Source organism: Fundulus heteroclitus, chromosome 9, assembly GCF_011125445.2.
Source record: "Fundulus heteroclitus isolate FHET01 chromosome 9, MU-UCD_Fhet_4.1, whole genome shotgun sequence".
Classification (NCBI taxonomy): Eukaryota; Metazoa; Chordata; class Actinopteri; order Cyprinodontiformes; family Fundulidae; genus Fundulus; species Fundulus heteroclitus.
The window spans coordinates 10,362,576-10,382,870 of record NC_046369.1 but is presented as its reverse complement, the minus strand read 5'-3'; the positions used below and the strand labels follow the sequence as shown (position 1 = coordinate 10,382,870).

At 40.7% G+C, this 20,295-nt stretch overlaps 1 protein-coding gene across 3 annotated transcripts in view; it reads left to right on the top strand.

Moving 5' to 3' along the window:
* Positions 1–11,092: 11,092 nt before the first annotated feature.
* The window catches only part of arid3a (AT rich interactive domain 3A (BRIGHT-like)), a 67,361-nt gene continuing 58,158 nt past the window's right edge, over positions 11,093–20,295 (top strand). For 2 of the 3 annotated variants that reach the window (XM_036141004.1, XM_021307293.2), the window contains exon 1: positions 11,093–11,404. The gene's annotated coding sequence lies outside the window, so the exon portion shown is untranslated. Of the gene's footprint in view, positions 11,405–12,119; positions 12,288–20,295 lie in introns of those variants that run through there. The other variant, XM_012879990.3, reaches the window with a different exon arrangement.

Genomic DNA, 20,295 nt, shown 5'->3' with positions numbered 1-20,295 from the left:
ATTCCTGGAAGCCCGTCTCTGCCTCCAGCGTCACAGAGGTGTTCATTCATAAAAGTGCCTGAGGAAGAGGAATACCTAAAATAAGGTGTTTGGGTGTGTTTCCTTGCTTCTTGGCAAAGGATGACCCTTGTAAATATTCCCATCGCTAGAATAGTTTGAGTTACTTTTTTGAAATAAAACGACCCGCTTGTCATGAAGGGATCTTTGGGAATGCAGCGTGTTGTAACAGCTTTAAGTGAAAAGCGAGACCAAAGGTCGGCGACCTCTCTCACGGTCCGTCCTGCCCCCCCCCCCCCCCCCCCCCCCCCCCGCGGAGCAGAGGGCTTCCAGCGTGTTGTCCAGATGTAGTCATGGAAGAAAAAATAAGTTTTATAAAGGCCCCATGGTGTGCTCTGCAAACTTTGGGGATTTTTGTGTTAAACAGAAAAACATATAAAGAAGGAAAATTTTCTTTTCAGGATTATAAGATAAAACAAAACAATTTAAATGAATACCATTTTTCTTTTTGTTGGAATTTGTTAACCTTGAAAAATGTCACGACAGAGGTAGATTTATTTTCTCATGTCAGGCACTTCCGTTCCGTGTTTTTTATTTATTTTATTTTTTTCTAGTGTAATCTGCATCAAGTTTGCACATATTTTGATAAAAGAAAATGTGATCCTCACCTCGCTGGCATCCATCAACAGAGGGATTAATTGAGCTCTGGGCAGATATTACGGATGAGAAGAGTTTCGGCGGAAAGGCTCGGCATGCATGAAATATGAACTCTGGTTTTTGTTCTTTACATAAATATCATAAAAAGTAAAAAAAAAATTAGTAAACTCCTGACAACTGTGCAGTCAGGAGTCGATAACGTTGCTATAATAGAACATTTCTGAATTAAAGATCCTTTCTTAATTGGACTTTATATAATGTTCTGATTTTGCAAGATACTAAAATGAATCAGGTAAATGCACCAAAATTACTGTATGCAAAATATTGTCCTGCATATAATGAATCTATAAATGAATTCTGCTATTGCAAAATGAGCACTAAAATGAATCTGTTGCATCAGGAAGGCTGATATCTGGTTATACTGGTATACTGGTATTTTGGACCTTGCAGAATATTTCTGTGTTGCTTTTGCTTCCTCAGACGTTTGCTTTCAGCTCCAGGCTCACTGTTGACCTCTGAACTGCATTTTTAAAGACCGATCTAGAGATGCAGTTGGTGAATTCAGTAAGGGTTCATGGGTAATGTAGTTCTTATAAGCTGATCGTTCAGTATGAACAAATGATTGGCCAGTAATGCAGAAACTCCAGTGGAAAGATAATAATAATAATGATGATGATGTTGATGTTACATAATATTTTGTTGCTGTTGTGCGCTTTATTAAGTCCTAATTATTTAAATTTAACGAGGAGTCTTGCAGAGCACAACCGAGAGCATAAAAATTCATGTTTGAATACAGTCATAATTTGATCAAATCAACGCTTATACCTTTAATTTAGAAGGAACTGCATTTAATCACTGTATTAAGTGACAGATGCAACAAATATTCACCTCTACGGCTCCGTCACGCTGGTATACGTCGGTTTTTTTTTATCCTGATTTGTCAGATTTCCTCTTTACTAAAAACTACTATTAGTTCCTCAAACTGTTATGTGAACACACTGGTGTCTCAGTATATCATTTTTACCCAACTAACATCGGAAACAGACTTGAGCAATGACTTCCCCATTTTTCAGGATGACTTATAAGCCAGATCTACGACACACTTTACGCTCTTACTGCAGATGTTGGGATAATGTTAATTTGTGATGTGGGACACTGTGGACTCGAAGGGCATTTCCCAGGACAGTGTTGTTGTATTTTACTCTAAAGAGTGTTTTCTGACTTTTACCGACGACATTCAACAGAACCTAAGATTGTTCATCAATCACGAAGCTATAAATGTGCAATTACATCCACTATGTTTGGACGTAACAATGTGCAGAAGCTGTTGGACTCATCTGAAAGAAATTTGGTTTGTTTTCTTTGTGTTTTTTTTTTCTCTCTTCTTTGTGTTTTTAACATTTTGTTAGAGCGTCAGAGGATGAAGGCCTTGATTGCAGGTTGCTGAGTTGTAAAAAGACTGCATTGTTTTCTTTTCTTTTTTCTTTGTGTACATTAACCGATCTGAATTGTGTAAGAGCATTTTTTTGGCTATCTGTAAAGCTTTTTTCACTGGGCTGTAAAGTGTAAAGAGTATTAAGGGGTTAATAACTCTTTGTAAAAGTTGTATACGGATTATTTTTGTTGTCTTTAACGGTTCTTGAAATAGCATTTTTTTTTATGTAAACTATGTGTATAGATTTTTATTTATGTTTCATGGTACGAAATGTACAGAGGTGCCGCGATGCACAGTCTCGTCTGCTTATGTTGGGTAAATATTTTTAAATGTTGGGGAGAATAAATCAGTTCTGAAATACTGAAAGGGTTTAAGGTCTTCTCTTTAAACGGAGGCGTTTCAAAGTTCAGCCACAATACAAAGCAGTCAATCACAGTCTTCTGAATATGAGCTACAAAGTGTGCTCTTTTTCTCTCCGGACATTTTCGTTGATTTCCGTGGAGGGGCTGTGCCTACGTCATGTCACGCAAAGGATTGTGGGATACCTTCAATGCTTTTTAGTGCCGGTAAGGGATGTCGCAGGGTTCCCAGGAAAAACTACCGCGGGAGGGAGCATGCAGGCTCCTTTTCCTACCTCCTTCCTTACTGACTGCACTAATCGGATATCACTTGTCATTGTCGACCACTGATGCACTTCCGCTTTGGCTAAAGAGTCCGTAAGGGTATTCGGATTGAGCCAAACACACCTGTAAAGTTCAAATACAAGTGCAGCCGGCCTGACTCGCTGTGCCCTCAACAATCCCACCAAATTGTCCAGATGATTGGTCCAAAAATAATCCAAGGAGACGTTATTGCATTTAAAAACGTTTTAGTGAATAGATGGAAAAAACAAAAACAAAAAAGGGTGCCAAACATACAATATATGAGGGCGACAGAGGTCAAAAAACCATTTGGCTCCACTCTGTCAGATCCACAACCAAACCCCAAACTCCCATGATGCATCATCCTTCCAAAGGTGACACGTATTCATCCTTAAATCAAAAAGTAATAAAAATAATAAAATGTCCACAATAGTTAAATATTCAAATTCCCCAAATTAATATCAATTACCAATAATATCTAATAATTTCAACAAACAAATAAATTTAGCAAGAAAACTAAACACAAAACATTAACCATAATGCATACAAAGAAAATCACAAAATGTTCATTCAGGCTCCTACAACACCTTTTCTGAAACACACCCAAAGGCTGCAGCACCACTAAGCAAGAGGCGTCACACCAAGGAGCTCTCCTAACAAGTCAGGGACAAAGTTGCTGGGAAGTGCAAGTCAGGGTGGGGCTAGTAAAAAAAAAAAAAAGTACTCCCCCAGAGCACCATTAAATCCATCATCTCCTGGTACCACAACAAACCTGTGTGGTACCATTGACCGGGCCAGGAGGACATCAATCAGAGAGGCGGCACAGAGACCAAAGGTAACCCTGACTGGAGGCTGGAGGATCTGTCCATAGGACCACAATAAGCAGCACACTACGTAGAGCTGGGCTTTAGTGAAGAGAGGCCAAAAAAAGCCATTACTTGGTGTTACAAATAAGAAGGCTTGCTTTGAGTTTACTAAAAGACTCCCCAAATGTGTGGAGGACGATGCTCTGGTCAGATGAACCCAAAGAACACCATCTCCACAGCGAAGTATGGCGTCAGCATCATGCTGTGGGAAAGTTTTTCAGCAGCAGGGATTGATAAACTAGTCTTGGTCAGGGGAAAGATGGACGGTGCTAAATACAGGGATATTCTTGAGCAAAGCCTGTGTGACTTGAAACTGGGACGGAGATTCACCTTCGAGCAGCACAATAAGCTGCAGCACGCTGCTAAAGCAGCACTGCAATGGTTTATGGGGAAGCATTTAAATGTGTTGGAATGACCTAGTCAAAGTCCAGACCTCTAACCAACTGAGAGTTTGTGATTAGACTTGAAGATCGCTGTTTGCAAGTGAAAACCATCCGATGGGACGGAGCTGGAGCCGTTTAGCCTTGAGGAATGGGCAAAAATCTCAAAATGTGGCGAGATGCTGATCAAAGCCACTTGCAGCTGGAATTACCCCCAAAAAGGTGTTTAAACAAAGAGCTAACTGCGGAGGGAGCTGGACAGTTATAGTTCTCTGTTATTTTGTTTTATTTCTTTACTTTAACGATAAAAGAATAGCGCGTCTTCAATGTCATGGTCATGTTTTGGAAGCAAAAATTGAGCACTAATTTCCAAAGAGGCTTCAGTTACATAAGTTAATTTTTATTAGGATATATTTTTATACTATTTGTTTTGTCACGTAGTATTTAGGATCTGTTTTAAACGTAAATGGAAGGTGAAGCAGGCGCTGTTTCTACCTCCTACACCTTTCCAGTCTTTTTGGGTTGACAATTTGTTGTTTGTGTTTGTTATGCTAAAAAGCAGAATTTAAGTAGCATCCGTCCTGAGAACTTGGTAACAAAAAAGTAGTTTGAAAAGGCCCTAAAAAGTGTTGATCAGTTAAATCTAAAATAGGTAGGATTTTTCTATTTTTAAACTCACAGGCCATTTTATTTGGAACCCCTGTTTAATATCTTAACACAAATAGCTATTCAGCCAATCACATGGCAGCAGCTCTATACATTTATGTATCCAGCCTGTGAAGACGGCTAGCCAAGTTCAACTATGCATCAGAGGGAGAGGAAAAGTGGGATTTAAGTGACTCGTAGGGTCTGAATCTCAGCTGCAGCATTTGGACGGTAAGGTCAGAGTTTGGCATAAACAACACAAGCACACAGCAGACCCATCTTGCTTGGTATCAACGGCTCGGGTTGATGGCGGCCCTCCAAATGTGTGGGGGATATTTTCCTGGCACGCGTTGGGCAATTTAGGATCAACTGAGCATCGTTTGGATGCCACAGCTGTTGCTGCTCACGTCCGACCCTGTTTAACCAGTCTACCCATCTCCAGCAGGGATAATGCATCATGTTGCGAAGCTCAAGTCATCTCAAACTGATTTCCTGAACGCAGCGTTCACTGTTCCCCAAGGGGCCTCCGCAGACCAGAGTCACTACATGTCCATGCACCTCTGAGATTTGCAGCTGGTCAATCTGCAGCTAATGTTTAAAGCTGTCAATGTCAATTTGAACCAAGATCTCTGAGGAACACCTTGAACGCCTTGTTGAGTCTTTTCCATGAAGAATGAAGGTAAAAGGGGGTCAAATGTATCTAATAAAGTGGCCATTGGGTGTATGATAGTTGTGTGTTTTATAAAAGGAGATTTATGTGAAACCTTTAACCCAAGGGTGTCAAACATACGGCCCGCAGTTCCTATATTGTCCACGAGGGGCGCTGTGTTTTAATGAGCAGATGGTAGCACTGAGCTTCAGATGTGGAAAATTGATTTTAAATAATTTCTTTTGTCATGCAGGACAGTGTTTTTTAAGTTACAAAAAATGTGAATAAATGTTTTTCAACATTGTACAATCACTGTGATCAGTTCTTAAGTGCATAATGCACTTAAGTAAATGTTTAACTGAGTAAAAGTATTGTTGAAATTGCACATACTTTTCTTAGAAACGCTGAGGTTATTCATAATATATTGTGTAAAAGTGAAATTCATTTAATATAAACATCAACAACAAGTCCACTTTTATTAGTTCTATTTAATCTTGCAATGAGTTTACTCGTGTGGCCCTCTTGAGATAAGATTAAGCTGTATGCGGCCCCTAAACCAAAATGAGTTTGACACCCCTGCTTTAACCCATGATTTAAAAAAAAAAAAAAAAGGATTTTTACTTTCTGAATCTGGTCACGTTATAATAAGATTGGTGGTAAAAATACGATTCTTTAGGACACCAGTGATCATACCCGAAATGGGAACCATACACTCAGATAAATGCTGGAGAAGTTGTGGGTCACACATAGGTAATCCTACTCATATACTTTGGACATGCTCTAAATTGAGAAAAATGTGGGACGAGTTATTTCAGGCACCTAGAAAAGTATTTCAGAAAACTTTTTACAAAGATCCTGAGATGGTACTGCTTGGATTAATACCACATGTCATTACTGGAAGAGGAAAAAAAATACCTGCTACAAATACTGCTGATTGCAGCTATTAAATATATCACAGTTAAACGCTTGAAGCCCGACCCTCCAACGTACAATATGTGAATTGAAAAGGTCTGGGAAATCTATCATATGCAACAAATAATTTATCCCCTGAGGCTTCAAAAAGACATTTGTTAACAAATGGAAACCCGCCATGGCCATACTAATGCAGTAAAATTATTATTTTTTTAAAGTGTAACCTGATGCATATACTTTTAAAGTTGCTTTAAGTATATTGTAAGTCAGGAGCAGCAGACTAAATGTGGGCTTGTATGCATATGTCTATGTATGTTACAAAAATGTAACTAAAAATGAAGTTAAAAAAAGAAAGAAAAGATTGGTGGTCGCTCTCCTGCATCTCCGCTAGATGGCGCCAACGCACTAAAAAATAAAACACAGCTCAGCACAGTCGCCAGCCTTCGTGTTTGCCAACAGCAGCAGAGTCCAGTTAGTGTAGCACTCTGACACAGATGAAGGTTTTCAATGACAGGTGAGACAAAAGAAGCACAGCTAGACAGAAATAATGAGAATTCAGTCTACGGTGGTGGATTAGTGTGCAGGTAGCTGCATCTGTTGTCCACCAAAGACAAGAAAATGTGTAGTTTTATCAAAACCTGCAGAAAAAAAAAGAAAGAATAAAAACAACAACAAAGCAGCAAAAGGGCAAAAATGATGATACCAAAACATCATTAACAGGCCGTTTTGCTGATGCAGCGAGGTGGCTCTGCAAACAAACATGTTTATGACAGAGGAGCGACGGCGAGACCTGACAAAAACAGGATATGAACTTTATTTCCTTTTTTTTCTCATTATTATTTATAGTGTTTTGTGCAACGGGCTCATTCTGCCCTCGCCCTGAACTTGTCAATATAAAATTTAATGAAATTTAGACATAATCCAAATGATGGGGATACTCAGTGACTAGTATAAGTATCTGCACGAAGCTTTTGGTCGATATGCACGTAATTTTACACAGATAGCCTCGATCCTGCTGAGCCGTGAGGCGACATCTAAAAGTGAAAGGTCATGCCCTGTGTGTTTCATTCTGCCACCGAGGTTCTTTATAAAAAAAAAAAAAAAGCCATGTCATCGTGCGTGTGTCGTTTCTCGGCCGCGGCCACACCAGGGAAGAGCCCTGGCTTAGCTGGAAAGCATCCGTCATCTTTAATTATTTCGGTATCAAGTGTGAAATTGCTGTTGTCATCGCCACAGCCGAGGCCCATTTGATTTTTAATTTCGTCCGTCACCGAGAGCACGGCAACGGGGGCACACGTGTATCCTGGATCCTGTGTCACGCCGTGGATTGGTTTTCTGCTTGAGAAGATCTCCGGCCACCTTTGGGTCGACAGCTGCAGGGTTCAACGCGGCAGTCAGCTCTTACAGCACTGGCTTTGTTTTGTTTTTTTTCTCTCTAAGGATAAAACCATTTGTTGTAAAAGTGGAAGATTGCTTTGCTTGCATCCTGTATTTATTTTCCTTTCCTCCAACATATTCATATCTTTCACATATGCTGTTATTTGACCCTTAAACGACGGTTTGCGTTTAGCTTTAAGGCAAAAATCTCAGTTATTCTGAATTAAACGTCTCTATTCAGTCCACTTCTTTCAGCTCGCTCCACCTTAAAGCATCCTTGTTCTTCATCTCAGTCAAATACAGCCAGAAATTGACAGCAGCAGACGATCGATATCAAACAATCTTCTGTTTAGTGTTGGCGATAGATCAATCTCGGTCTGACTCATCCATTCAGAGACGGCGGTTCTGAAAGTAAAAGGTCAGACGAAGAGAGAGCTTCGGTGAGTTCCCCCTCATCCTCCCTCGTTTTCGCTAAATGACGTTTGTGAAGATCTGTGAATTGAGATGTAACCATGAATGATTGAGGTGATTTGACTGAAACCGATCGCCGGATTTAGTGCATCTGTCAGTCAGTTTTAATGTTTTTTTTTGGGAATGAACATAACAGAAATGGTAAAAGGTCTATACAAGTTTAAAATCAAATGTTTCTAGGGTGGAATAAATTATTACACTAAAATAGTTTTCTGTTTTTTAAGCCAGGTCAAGTTTCATGTCCTGATTTGAAACTAAAGTGAACCAAATTCGCCCTCTTTTCTACTCAAATTTCATTTAGGCTTAGGTTTTTTGCTGACAATATATGTAAAAAAGAACCTTTTCTTGCATTCATTGATTAATATTTCATTATTATCATTATTTTTTTCCATTATCATTTTAGTCTGTAATACGACAGATAACTAATGATCACATTGCCCGCGTACAGATGTAATAAGAAAGTTACCCTAATTAGATGGTTTCCCTTCACGCTAATTATTTTCAACTCAGGGCTTGTGTTTATATTTGCTTTATTTTTTCAGTTGTTGATCGTCCAGAAATACTTTTTGGGAAGTGAGTTTTGAACCGCTTTCAACTTCTCGAGTATTTATGCTGAAGTCCGATTTCTGCTTCTTCTGTTCAATAAATGACTGCAGTCATCGTGGTTATTAATCTCACCATTAATGTCATATTTATTATGTGATTTTTTTTTTTTTTTTTGAACAGTTCTCTTTTCCGTGGTGAAATGATGCGGCGAAAAATACAACATTTATGATTTTTAAAGGCAAGATGTGGGTGAACAAGTATGAATTTGTTGCAGATTTGTACAGGTTAAAGATTATACGTACAGGCTCAAATAGAGACCCCCCCCCCCCCCAGTGTCATCTGGTTAAATGTCTCTTGGCAGTTTGCAAGAAAACCACACAGTTATCAACGCCGTCTGATAGAAACAAGCTTCTCCCATAACTGCGGTTGAATGTTTTTTCTTGCCACCGTTGATCAAGTCACTTTGAATTGGTTAAATATGTCCAGTTTTTAAGCAAATGAGGATTAACGCAAGGCCTCCAAAACCAGTTTTGATGTGTTTGTTTGGTATTACTGTCCTGCTGGAACACCCAGTTGTGTCCACATCTCTCTTGGCCTCACAGCTTCCTCTCCCCCCACCCAGGGCGAGTTTCAGGACAAACCCACGTGTAGATGGGAGGAAATTAGTTAGGGAGTTCAGAAACAAGCCAGGAACGACAAAAGACTCAAGTCTGTCATAAAAGGGAAACTGCTGGAGCAAAATGGCCGAGCCCACGGAGCGACTTGTCTTAGACGAGCCCAACCAATGAGGTACTACCTGCGCCTCAATCAATGCAGCCGTAATTTTAAGTTGCTAGAATGTTAAAATGCATTCGGGAGTCTTCCTGTTCAACGGTCTGTTTGGCCACAAAAATAAAGTGAAAGAGGACTATATTTAAGAAAAAACATCAACAACCTAGGTAATGTACCAAGTGTCAAGCATAGCGGTGGTGGCATCATGCTGTGTGGCTGTTTTGCACATATTGGATGAAATAACAAAAAAGCACCACCTCCATATTCTCCACTGTCACCTAAAAACACACCGAAAAACAACTTAGATTTAACATCACAACCACAGTTATTCTAGTGTTGATCCGGTTCTGCCGGAGGTTTTTCCTTCCCGTTAATGGGGAGTTTTTCTTCCCACTGTCGCTTCATGCTTGCTCAGTATGAAGGATTGCAGCAAAGCCATGGACATAGCAGACGACTCTCCCTGTGGCTCTACGCTTCTCCAGGAGTGAATGCTGCTTCTCGGGACTTTGATGCAATCAACTGGTTTCCTTATATAGGAAATTTTTGACCAATCTGTATAATATGATTGAACTTGATTTTGTAAAGTGCCTTGAGATGACATGTTTCATGATTTGGCGCTATATAAATAAAATTGAATTGAATTGAATTGATCGTATTAAATTTCCGTCTGCTCATGTGGACAACACTGCCTCCAGGCTATTTTTTTTTTTTTTTTTTTTTTTTCGTGTGGTCTGAAGAGATATGGCCTGAAAATGTCATTATGTTCGGATACTTTTTTAAAACCTAAGAACGCTTAACAAGCTAATGCATGGCGATGGCAGCGTCATACTGCGGGCCTGTTTTTTTTTTTTTTGGTGCGAAGCGAACGTAACAATGTAGCAACGATGAACCAGACGAATCAAGTCCAGTTGACCAAAGAATGCAAAGAAGAGTGGCCAAACATCCAGAACCAGAATTATGCATGGAGTTCGCAGGTGGTTACCGAAACCATGAGGTGTGAGGTAACACTGCTATCTGTGGGATTGTTCATATATTTTGAGTCTAAGCGTTTATTTTTTTGCATGAAACATAAATTACAGTTCATACAGCTGTTTTTTCCCCCCATATCATTACTATTTTAAGTTAATGACAAGTAACAAGTGACGTATTGATAATTTCACATTTATACGGAACTGGATGTTAATTTGACACGTATGCCTTCCTTAGGCGCAAACTTCTGACCACAAATGTTCCTCTACTGTAGTCGGTATGCAAAAAAAAAAATGTTATTTGAAGGAGAGTTTGTTGCAAACAAGCATAAACTATTTAACTTATAAGAGCGGTTTCATTCGTTTTTTTTTTTTTTAGACTTTTCTGTTTTCATTCTGAGTTATGCACGTGTGAAATCCAGCAGGTAGATAAGACGTACAGTGGCAGTGCAGCGTGTAGGCCCAGGCAGCTCTCTCTCTCTCTCTCTCTCCCTTTCTCTCTCTCTTTCTCTCTCTCTCTCTTTCCTCGGGCCCGTTTTTACAGTTCACACCCTCGCTCTTGCCGTCATACTCCGCTGGCAGGGCTTGGGGGGGTGGGTGGGGGGGTGACAGGGAGGTGGGGAGGGTACACCGGGGGGGCTGGCCCCTGCTGATTCAGAGGTTAGGAATTTGCATCTGATTGCTGTTTGTCAACCAATGATGTGACTGTGCAGGCTGGGAGAGTGTCTCCACGCCTCTCTTTCCCTCTCTCTCTCTCTCTCTCTCTCTCTCGCTCTTTCATGGTCTGTCTCAGTCAGAGGCAGACTCCGAAACTCTGAAAACACGACTCCAGAGCCGAATGCGTGGATATCATGCAGCCGGTCACATGAAACCACTTGATCTTTTTAGCCGATAAAACAATACACGGGGCCACCTCTCATTCACGCCGAATCCGGTGCCTTTCTTCTCTCTCTCTCCTTTTTTTAATTAAATGACCCACTTCCGCTGATCTGAAGAGGAGACCTGGGATCAAGACAGACGGGGGTGGTGGAAAACAGGAATGTTTCTTCCGCTTCCAAACAGTGAGAAAACCGAACGGAAGCCGACGCGGTAAGGTTGCGTTTATTTTTTTATTTTTTTTCCCTCCTTCTGCTTTATTTACTGTCGTGCCAGACTGTGTCTTAGCTTTGCATTTTTACAAATCTTAATCCTTTATTACTTATCTGTCTTGTTTGAGTAGCCAATTAAGCGGCGTTGTTACTGTTTAATAAAATCGATACATTATCAAATGACTGATCAATAACCTATAGCGAATGCGGCGGATGGATTTGAGTGCTGTGAGTCATTGAACATATACGCTAACCCTACGCTGAGTGGACGGGCACTATTTTCTTATGGTATTTTATTTTTGAAAGTATATGATGTCGGATTATATATATGCAAACTTATAATGTTTCTCCATCTATTTATTTCTAGCCTTTAAATTAAATTATAGGCAACAAACAAACAGTTGTAACGATAAAAGGCAGCTGTTTTGAAGTTGCCAAGCTACTGTTTTTAACGGTCAGATTGTAACAATTCTGACCGTTTGGCTAGCTAATTTAGTTTAATAATATATATATATATAAAAAAATATATATATATATTATTTACAATGTCAACCCATTTTTTTCACAGCAGCTCAACAACAGAGTCTATATTCTACATTCTCACCAATTTATACAGTATAATTACTCTACAGGAATTAGTCATTTTCCGTTTTTTGTTAAGATAATGGGCGGTTGACGCGTCAGTTTGAAAGGGAACGTTTATGAGCGAGATTTCAGGACGCCAGTAAACATCCGCTTCGGTGTTGCTGCATACCATAGTAGTGCTTTCAACTGACCTTCTGCCATAAAGAAGCCAGTGTTGGTGACTGCGCCCACCGCCGTGCATTTAAATAGTCTGGCCTGCCTTAAAAAGTCACAACGAGGGTCACACCTGAGGGCCAAAGGTAGGTCAAGATCTGCATAAGTGTTGTTTGTCGCAACAAACAAATTAATCTTGTGTGTCTGTGTTAAATATAAGCTTGTTATAGCATTTCAAATGCAAAAAAAAATGTCTAATTTTAATTATTTGTTTTAGATATGGCCATGAAATGTTCAACAAATGATCCTTTCAGTGTTTAGAATAATTGTCAGTTAATTGACTTGCAGTAGTCATTTAATTAACGCAAAAAGCCACATTACTTACCATGGAATGCTTTTTCTAAAAATTAAAACTGACAGATTTTGGTTTTTTTTGTATAATAGTAAATGGACTGAATTTATATGGTGCTTCTCTGGTCATACTGTCCATGCAAAGCGTTTTACAATATAGCCGCATTAACCCAATCACACTCACCAAAGCCCGTTACGAGAACCAAGAAATTTGCTCTTGCTCTCTAAGTGTCGAGAGCAAGAACAAAGTTCATTTCGGCTCAGGCTTCTCGTGCTCGATGAGAAACCCGGCAGCCAAACTCCTAGAAAGTGCTGCCCCACCGTCGCATGTGTGGCGCCCTGCCTTAAGATAGTGGAAATTTCACAAACAGCACAAAAATTGGCAGAGAGGGCATTTTTTTTTTTTTTTTTCAAACCGATGAAGGAAGAGGATGAGCAGAGCAACATGCTTGAAGCAGAACAGGAAGAAGATTCCTCTTTGTTAACCGTGATTGCTGGAGAAAATCAGAATCAGAATGAACTTCAAGTTTGTTTGTATAAACAAGGAACTTGACTTCGGATTCCAACGCTAGCTTTGTGGGGGAAAAAAAAACAAAATTTATTTTTATATATATATGTATATATAAAACCTTCAGATTTAGTGCAGATATGCTTATTGTTACCTGCAGAGTATCTGCCTGCTGGCTGTAAAGTGTTCACCAGAGACACAGTCTACGGATAGAAACTGGCTCTGTATCGGTTTCTTTTATCCTTCAGCACTCTGTGGCACCAACCTAAAGATTAATGTCTGAATAACCCGTCACTAGGATATGTTGGGTCCACAGCTATGTTAGCTGTGGACTTACTGGCCATGGTCCTGTACAGGTTCATGGATGGATTTAATGGCAGTCCTGATGATCCTCTCTGCACTTTTGGACTTTTGAAACCACTTTTGGAAACCAAACTGGGAAAAGAAGTGAACACCGTTGGCATGTCCGACCGCTCAGTACCACCGGGATCGAACAGATGCGAGACACAGTTTCCACGTCTCCAACGTAACCACGCCCGTCCAAATCCTGACCAATCACAGTTGTCGGAAACCCCTGGAGAAACAAAAACAACTTTCTGCCCAGATGATGTGTCCAGAACAAGCGGCGAGAACTCACAAAGCTTATGGCTGGGACAACAAAATTACGTTTTTGTTCTCCCAGCCGTGGTATAGCGAGAACAAATTTCTCGCTCCTCGTAACGTGACAGGCTCATCCACCCATACGCAGGTCGGTCGTCTACTTGGGGTTAATTGGCTTGCCCAGGGGCACATCGACATGTGACAAGGGGAAGCTGGAATAAAACGGCTACAAGACATTTTAATATGACGTTTAGCAATGATGCATCCCGCTCCTTAGCAGCGCCGTGTTCTTGTTTTCCAAAGCTCCTTCCACCTCAAGAGGGGAATTTTCTTTCCAACACATGGGTAGCCTGGATCCTCTCTGCATAATAAAGACGACGTACCACCCCCGCTGCAAAAGGGATCATTTGGATGTTACATGTTTTCTAATCGTTTTGGCTGATTTTAAGATATATTTTCTGTCATGTTTACAAGCAGATTACAAGACAACTGCTCTACCCACTGTTCTACCCCTGGGAACGTGCTTTGAAACAAAAAAATAGATTCAGTTTAGCAATAAAGCGTTGACGCTAACCTAAATTCTTCATCTGTGCCATTATCAGTGAAGATAAAAAACTGTCTTAACAGCTTTTACGAACAAGGCAAATTGGCAGTTTAAACGGAGAGCAAATGAACTGTCAGCGTTATTTAACATTTTCATTCAATCAGGATTTGCGAGATTGTTGGCTGCTGTTTTAGTTCCTCTCATCTATGGTTAACAGGCTCCGGGCTAATTTTCCCCCTCATTAGTATATATCGTACCTGCACAACGCCGTTTTGTACTTTTCCACTTCCCCTTCATACCCATAATTAGATATACGTTTTTTTTTCTTCTGTTACGTATTCATGAATACTTGTGAGAAGTTGTAATAAAAATGTTCATCCGATCATCTAAATCTGTTTGTATATATGAAAACTTTGTATTACGCTCTGTTTCCATTTACTCTCATAGAATATGACAGATTATGACCCTTAAGTTTTCAGAGCTGGTACCAAACATCCCCCTGGTGGGCGTCAGTAGACATGTGGTCGGTTTGAAACACCAGATTATCAAGGCACGAAACGGTGAAGGGGTAAAAGAGTTTTACATGATCTTTCACTGGAGTTTATCGTCAACATTTTATCTGTCTTTGTAGCTCCGGGGTTATATCTGCCAATCTTTTTTCTTTCTTTCTTTCTGTAAAGCCGACAAACTGGCCGAACTTGTAACTACCACGGGTTCATGGAGGTCATATTACGTTTACTGTTGGTAGACATTATATAAAAAGAGTCAGTTAAATTAAGATGTGCGCCTCTCAAACCTGGGGATAGGTCATAAACAGTAGGACCACAATGGAAAGTAGTGGTGTGGGTACTGGAAAAACACCATGATAGAAGCAACATTTGATTAATCTTTGGAAGTGCTAAGGACATTTTCAAGTCTAAAGTTTTCGAAGTTACGTACCGGGTGTTAAAAGTTGCACACAGTAAGGCCGTCTAACAGCCCCTTTATATAAAAGTCAACATATATAGCTGCGTCCCACCACTGTGTGTTTAAACAAAGCCCCGGCCTATCTGTGGCGTACATATCACACTGAGAGTCATTACTAAGACCTGTGTGTGCCTTTAATAGATGAATGTTTAAGCCAGTTTATATAATAAATGAGTTGATGGTGCGAGAGCAGCAAGGTAAATAAATGGAAGCTAAGATGAAAAGCAATCAAAATTTGCTGAATGATGATTTCTACAAATGTTGTTTGCAGTTTTTTTTTTCCCCTGTAACTGCCTCTACCGTTTTAGTTGCCGGTAACTGCCAGGGGCACGTTTTCGATCGCTGAGAAGCCAAAAATATTTGGGAATGACGGAGTCTTCCCTCGGAGCCACAACAGCGTAGGAGTGGAAATATCCACTGTGTATAATAGCTGAGTATTCCCCTGTGTGGCGTCAGCCAACATAAAGTGGGTCAGCAGACTTCTCATTCCTAAACGAAGTTCAAGAGGTCCTTCTACTGTATTTTTTCCCCCCCCCCTCCTCTCGCTACTTGAGGGGGGCGCGGGGGTGGGGGGGATTGGCTTCGTTACACAAAGCTGTCAAACCTCACAGCCACATCCAAAACTGGCTGGCATTTTGGCATTTGGTCTGTGGCCAGTGTTAACGTCTCTCACCGAGGAGCTGGGGGTGGGAGAGTGCAGCCACAGGAAGCAGGTTTTGTTTTAAAAGGCATGTATGGTGCTTTGTCTTAATGACCTTCAGCGTGCACGTTCAGAATGGAAATAGAGAAGCTTTCAGTGGAGATCGTCTGGTTTCGTCTGAAGACTAACGTCAAGCGTTTCCCTGCCCCTTCTTGTTAAAAAAAAAGCTAGGTCAAATAATAGCCGTATTTGAGGATTTGGTACCACTCAGGTTCTATATTGACTGTGTCACGGTGACATCACTGAAAGAAAGTTATAAAAGTTTCCCTTAGCAGCAGAAGTATTGTCACAGATTCAAGGGAAATGTGGACATTTTCAAAACAAGGTAAGGGATGAAGAAAGATTTTCCTGTTGGTTCTTATTTTGCAACAGACGTAGTCTTCCAGTCTGTGGCTTCTTGTTGTTGGCAGATAAAAAGAAAGTGTCATCTGCTGAGTTGCAGAACGCGGCACCGTCTCAGGAGAGATTTCTTTGCCCTTATCACACCCGCACCCCACCGAGGGCCAATCACCTTAGGGGGTAAAAAAAAAAAAAATGCCTCGCTAATCTCTTTGGTCCAATCTGGCATATGGTATCCTTCCTCTGACCGGTACTGCTCCTTAGCACCAGTGTTTCCAGTGGAGAGAAATGCTGCTGCAGCAAGCAGGTGGGGGTGGGGTGTCCAGGGGCATTTCCGTTGCGATTGGCCCTGTGTGGATTAGAAACGTATGGGAGGTGATCAAGTTCAGCTATTAAAGGGTCTCCTTTTGCTATTTTATGCACAACCTGTTACGAAACTCAGTTAAAGACACTTGTACGCTGCCCTTTATTTGAAGAACTTTTGCCTCGGTCGTCGTTTTATGGACACTTCTGTTCCTTTCAAGTCAAAGTGTTGAAATGGGCGCAGACCTTGACCTGATGGATAAACCAGACCTTGTGAGTGCAGGATTTCAGAAGTTAATGATAATCAAAAGCTTTGTGCGGTGTTGGTGTCTGAAAGAAATCTGACATTTCAGTCACTGTTATGAGCAGGTTTACAATGTCAGTCCTGGCTTCAGTCACATTAAGGCGGACAATCAAATGTCCACAATCAAAGGTCTCACTACAGGGAAAAAGGTGAAACAATGTTTAATTGGAAATGTTTATGAAACATGGAGTCTTCAGAAAATTTTTTGGGGGGATAATATTTATGGATATTTGGTAAAGGCTGGTTAGTGGTATCTAAGAAGAGAACCTCTATAACCCGGACATGTCTATAGTTGCTAAAATAAGGTTGAAAGGTGGTTGGGGTTGATCAAATTGGACAAGTACCTTTTGGCTTCAAAAAGCTCAGTTTTCAAAATACTTTTGCGGGCTGGATGATGACAGCGACGGGCCAGTCTTAAGTAATTATAAAAAAAAGTTCATGGATGTCTATTTCTTAAAGGTAAAGTTTTAAATGTTCTAGTTTCAAATTGATTAAAGGGTTCTACGCTGTACGACATGCCTCAAAAAATCGACCAGTTATAATTTTCTTAGAAACAGCCAGCAGCGTCCTGTCGGTGGCCAATGCTTTAAAGCATAACACAAACGGGTCTTTTTCTAATCTGTAAATACGAACACTGTGCTTCGCTAATTAATGTTTGTTAATTGATCTGATGCATCTGATGCGTTCCCCTTAAGATTTAAACCTCAATGTCCAGTTAATGAGATATACAGTTAACAGAGTTTTCTTCAACTGTATGGACCGTTAGCCGTGTTTCCATCCAATTCTCATGCGAGTTTTGAACGAAGTTTTAAAATAGGGCAAAAAAGTAAACAGGTATCAGACATGTTTTCATTTACTGATTTGTAGTGGATTACCCAGGGGACGCACAGCGTAACGTCGTCATACGTTGATGTTTTCTGTAATAAACAGGAAGTAGATGTTGCTAACTAGCACGGACCACAGATAATTTTTTTATTCGGTCAATGAGACAGAAATGCTCGCGTCTATTCGTCGGTCAATACGTACCTGCTGTTGCTTCCAGACCTGTTTTCGAGTGTGACTATCCGAGAAGACGGCGACATCAGAAACAGCTGATCAGTCATGTGAGGTAAACGTTCGCTATGTCACAACTGATTCAACAAATGTGTTTTCTTCTCCTCTTTAGCGCAGTTTTATGTTTTTCGAAAAAATCAAAAACCACCCCAAGCGAGCTTAAAAACTTTTTTGCAAAATTCAGTTAGTTAATTGGAATTTTTGTCGTTTCTATCAACCCCTTCGAATGTGAAACGTGCATTAAAAAATGTTGATGGAAACGCGACTATTGAGTAATGCCCCCCCTTCCCCACTTGTTGCTACGCAGAGCTGTAGAGCTGGTTAAAGAAAGGCTAGTACGCACTTTGTCACACTTACATAAAATGCAAATTCAACTAAATCGAAATATTTCCTGTTGTGAAAACGTTGGCAGTAATGGGAACTGAAGGCCCGCCAACAATTACTCTTATTGTGATTATTCTGTTACAAAACTGCTTTTGGAAGCCAGAAACAACATGTGTGTTAAGCAGCCGACCGAAGCTTGGCTACCACAGCAGATAGCCTAATAAAGAAGATTATTTCATTGTCATACTTGTTTCACTTTGCAAAGAGCAGAACGGTTCAATGAGTACTTAAAACTATACCTTAATTTAGCAGGTGCTTATTTATTCTGTAGTTTTGTAAAAAAAAAAAAAAAAAAAAAATGAACAATATGTAAATCTTATGGATACCATTACAATTGCGTTAAAGAATTGGGTACTTTACTTTTGTGTTAATGTCATTCTAGCATGAAACTAGGCCCTGAGTGATAAAACCATTGGTCCACTGTATCACATTATTAACACAAATTGTGTAAATTGGACTATTGTTTGTTCTTTGTTGCTTAAGATTACCACCCAGCTTATAGTTTAGCATCTTTCTCAACTGTTTGCCTTTTTTTTTTAATCTATGATATTTTATTACTCAGAGAAAAGAGGAAGAGGAATAGATTTTGCAAATAACTTAAAAGACTGACTTTACTGAGCGTTGTAGGCCTTGTGTGTGTGTGTGTGTGTGTTTCTGTCACACCTGAAAAACTGTATGTTAGCTAGGAAAAACATGTTCACACATCACTAATTACCTTAACCCTTGCAGCCCTTAACGTGATCCTCATTTGGTGCTTTTTTTATTTATTTTTTATTTACTGGGTGAAACATGAGGTGCCGTTTGACAACATCTGTTTTCCTCCATCTTAAGTTTCCAGCGATCCAACCACTAGTTCTCCTCGATGCGGTGTTCTTTCCTGGGTCTTTCCTTTATCTAAACATGTTACCTGCTCCCTGCTACTCTTTCCTCCACTGATGTCAATCCGTTTTAAAGTTCGCTCGGAGCGTATAGAAGTCCCGTTTGTCTAAACAACAACGTTCTTCCAGCCACCCGAGCATACGTGCGGACCTTGTCTGCTCAGTGTGCGCATCAAAACGTGAAATCCACCCGGCCTCCTGTCACAACAGACGCCTGATCTCGACCCAAAGGGAGGTTTAAAGAACCTCTGGAAGCAGAAAGTGTAGCATGCAAATAGCACGGCGAGTGTGCCTCCGGGCCCCACGGCTGAGTGAGCTGCAGTCAGTGGCAGTTTGCCACTAAACTGGTTAGTGGCTATGAATTAATGCCAGAGAAACACGCAGGGACAAGACAGGCAGGTCTGTTTGTTTTTCTTATGATCAAACTACAGAATAATCCCTCGCCGGGCTGTGGAGGTTGTTTTCTTTTACGTTGTCATTGTTTGAATTGCTTTCCGAAGCCAATGGGTGTGGTAGGATTAGAACATTTCAATGCGAACCCACCTGTAAATATCAGCTCGCATTGTGCTGCGCTGAACGCGCGCACTCACTCTTTTTAACACCCGGGCTGTCCCGCTGTAAAAAGAAAGCCGGGGCCAAGTGGCTTGGCTGCCTTTCAGTTGCTCTTGTGCCAAAACCTACTTCTTTTTTTTTTTTTTTTTTTTGAAGTCTCAGCATGACGCGGAGTGCTGGATTCCTCCAAAAATAAATGCAAGGAAACCTCAAGCTTTTTTTTTTTTTTATTATTATTATTATTATTATTTGAGGGGGGATTCCCGTGGTGGCTGACTGTGACGCAGGTGGAAGGAAGGCTCAGCGGGTTTTTGGGATGCCCTGCAGTTCCTGGAGCACACACCCATGATGTGGGACATGCAGTCGGACGGCTGCCTCTGGGTTCGGTGGCAGTCTGCCCGGATACCAGCACACAGCTGCAACACGCTGACACGTCCATCACGCATGAGACATTTGTGTATTTGTGTCAGCAGGCTGCGGCAGCCTTCCCCCCCCCCCACTCCCGGTAATCAAAGCTAATTTAATCCGATCCATTTCCCCTTCGAGCAGATAATCATTTTATTAAGGCGGCAGAGTGCCCGGACATAAAACTTTAACCCGTGTTTTGCCCCCCTCAGGTCCGATCGCTTTACTGGAAGTCTCCCTGTATGACACGACGTGCTCTTTTATCTA